Source organism: Dasypus novemcinctus, chromosome Y, assembly GCF_030445035.2.
Source record: "Dasypus novemcinctus isolate mDasNov1 chromosome Y, mDasNov1.1.hap2, whole genome shotgun sequence".
Lineage (NCBI taxonomy): Eukaryota > Metazoa > Chordata > Mammalia > Cingulata > Dasypodidae > Dasypus > Dasypus novemcinctus.
Genome location: NC_092216.1, coordinates 23,111,433 through 23,114,820, shown reverse-complemented (window position 1 = coordinate 23,114,820; position 3,388 = coordinate 23,111,433). Strand labels below are relative to the sequence as shown.

Genomic DNA, 3,388 nt, shown 5'->3' with positions numbered 1-3,388 from the left:
CCAGCATAGGGGAGCTCCACGCACAAGGAGTGCACCCCATAAGTAGAGCTGCCTGTACAGAAAAGTACAGCCTGCCCAGAAGTAGTGTCGCACACACGGAGAGCTGATGCAAAAGATGATGCAACAAAAAGAGACTCAGATTCCCGGTGCCGCTGACAAGAATACAAGCAGACACAGAAGAATACACAGAGAGCAGACAACTGGGGGGTAAGGGGGGAAAGGGTGGGAAATAAATAGTAAGTCTTTTTTAAAAAAACTCAAATTTCCCAAAGATGAAAAGTTCAGGATCAGAAGGCTTCACAGGTGAATTCTTCCAGTCATTCGAAGATGATCTAATACCAAACTTGCTCAAGCTTTTCGAAAAAAATTGAACAGGAAAGAACGCTACCAAACTGATTCTATGAAGCCCACATCACCCGAATATCAAAACCAGATAAAGATACCACAAAAAAGAAAATTACAGTCCAATATCGCTAATGAATATAAATGCAGAAAAGTCTTCAACAAAATACTTGCAAACCAAATAAAAAATCACATTAAGAGAATTATCACCACAGTCAGGTTGGTTTTATCCCAGGTATGCAAGGGTGGTTCAACACAAGAAAATCAATTAGTGTAATAAACCACATTGATAAATTGAAGAGGAAATATCACATGATCTTCTTGACTGATGCAGAAAAGGCATTTGTCAAAATACAGCACCTTTTTTTGATAAAAACAACCAAAAGATAAGAATAGAAGGAAGCTTTCCCAATATGGTAAAATGTATATAGGAAAACCCTACAGCTAGCATGGTGCTCAATGGTGAAAGGTAAAATGTTGTGGGCAATTGGCTCACCTATCTGTTGCTTCCTGTTATTATACATGAAGTTGCAATTTCTTCCTGTTATTGTAAATGTTACCTTATTGTACATGTTGCAGATGCTTCCTATTGTGAGCTGATTGCAGCAATAGAAAGCTTTCTTGCTGAGATTAGGAACAAAACAAGGATGCCAGCTGTCACTATTGTTATTCAATATTGTACTAGAAATTCAAGCTAGAACAATTAGGCTAGATAAAGAAATAAAAGGCATCCAGAAAGGGAAGGAAGAAGTAAAACTTCCACTATTCACTGAGGATATGACTGTATACCTAGAATCTCCTGAAAAATCCATAAGAAAGCTACTAGACCTAATAGACAAGTCTGGCAAAGTGGCAGGATACAAGATTAATTTGCAAAAATGAATAGCACTTCTATACATTACTGGTGTGCCATCTGAGAAGGAAATCAGAAAAAAAATTCATTTATAATAGTAACTAAAATAAAATATTTAGGAATACAATTAAGCAAAGATATAAAGGGCTCCTATTCAGAAAACTCCAACACATTGCTAAAAGAAACCAAAGAAAGCTTAAATAAATGGACAGCCTTTGTTCCTGGAGTGGAAGGCTAAATATCTTTAAGATGTCAATTCTACCCAAACAGATTTACATATTCAATGCAATCCCAGTGAAAGTCCTGTCACCCTTTGTTTGCAGAGATGGAAAAACCAATGATCACATTTGTTGGAAGGGAAAGTGTCCCTGAATAGATAAAAAATGACTTGAATAAAGAACAAGGTTGGAGGACTCTCACTTCTGGACTTTAAAGGATATTACCAAGGGAAGCAGATTTGGCTCAACTGATCGAGTGTTCACCTAACATATGGGAGGTCCAGTGTTCAAACCCAGGGCCTCCTGACCCATGTAGTGAGCTGGCCCACATGCAGTGCTGCTGTGCATAAGGAGTGCTGTGCCATGCAGGGGTATGCCCCATGTAGGGAAGTGCCATGTACAAGGAGTGCACCCCCTAAGGAAAGATGCCCTACATGAAAAAAAACAGAGCCCACCCAGTACTGACACCGCACACACGGAGACTGATGCAGCAAGATGACACGATGAAAAGAGACACAGATTCCCAGTGCTGCTCACAAGAATGCAAATAGACACAGAAGAGCACACAGCAAATGACACAGAGAGCAGGAAGGGGAAATAAATAATTAAATAAATAGATCTTTTTTAAAAAGAGAAAAATAAAGCATATTACGAGATAATGGCAAAAACAGCATGGTACTGGCATAAAGACAGATTAACCAAAGGAAACAAATTAAGAATTCAGAAATAGACCCTCACATCTATCATCAAGTATTTTTGGCAAGCCTGTGAAGCCTTTCCAGCTGGGCCAGAACAGTCTACTCCCTTGGTGCGGGGAGAACTGGATATCCATAGCCAAAAGAAAGAGGATGCCTATCTCACACCTTACACAAAAATTAATTCAAAATGGGTCAAGACCTAAATATAAAAGTGACAACCATAAAAGTGCTAATAGAAAATGTAGGAAAACATCTTTGACATCTTGTGACCAGTGGTAGTTTCTTAAACTTTACACCCAAAGCACAAGCAACAAAAGATAAAATAGATAAATGGGACTGCCTTAAAATTAAACACTTTTACACCTCAAAGGATCTTGTCAAAAGGGTGAAAAGGCAGCCAATTCAATGGGAGAAAATCTTTGTCAATCACTTATCCAGGCTAGTGGAAGCGTTTTGGGTCTGGAATCCCTTCACTACACGGTGGCTTTAACACAATGAGCTCTCTCGGCACTGGGTATGCTCTGTCAGCCTCTACATTCCCTCCTGATGGGAGAGTTTTTCAGGTTGAATATGCTATGAAGGCTGTGGAAGATAGTAGTACAGCTATTGGAATCGGATGTAAAGATGGTGTTGTCTTTGGAGTAAAAAAATTAGTCCTTTCTAAACTTTATGAAGAAGATTCCAACAAACGGCATTTTAATGTTGATCGGCATGTGGGAATGGCGGTAGCAGGTTTGTTGGCAGATGCTTGTTCTTTAGCAGACATAGCAAGAGAAGAAGCTTCCAACTTTAGATCTAGCTTTGGCTGTAACATTCCACTCAAACATCTTGCAGACAGAGTGGCCATGTATGTTCATGCCTATACACTGTACAGTGCTGTTAGACCTTTTGGATGCAGTTTCATGTTAGGGTCTTACATTGTGAAGGATAGTGCACAACTCCACATGGTTGATCCATCGGGTGTTTCATAGGGTTATTGGGGCTGTGCCACTGTAAAGCCAGGTAAGCTGCAAAGACAGAAATCGAAAAGCTTCAGATGAAAGAAATGACCTGCCGTGAGTTTGTTTAAGAAGTTGCAAAAATAATTTACATAGTACATGATGAAGTTAAAGATAAAGCATTTGAACTAGAGCTCAGCTGGCTTGGTGAATTAACTAAAGAAAGACATGAAATTGTTCCAAAAGATATAAGGGAAAAAGCAGAGAAATATGCTAAGGAATCTTTGATGGAAGAAGATGAATCTGATGATGAAAATATGTAACATTTACATGTGCTTC

At 39.0% G+C, this 3,388-nt stretch overlaps 1 pseudogene; it reads left to right on the top strand.

The window, feature by feature from the left end:
- The first annotated feature begins 2,605 nt into the window (after positions 1–2,605).
- Positions 2,606–3,082, top strand: LOC139438290 (proteasome subunit alpha type-3 pseudogene; annotated as a pseudogene).
- The last annotated feature ends 306 nt before the right edge of the window (positions 3,083–3,388 follow it).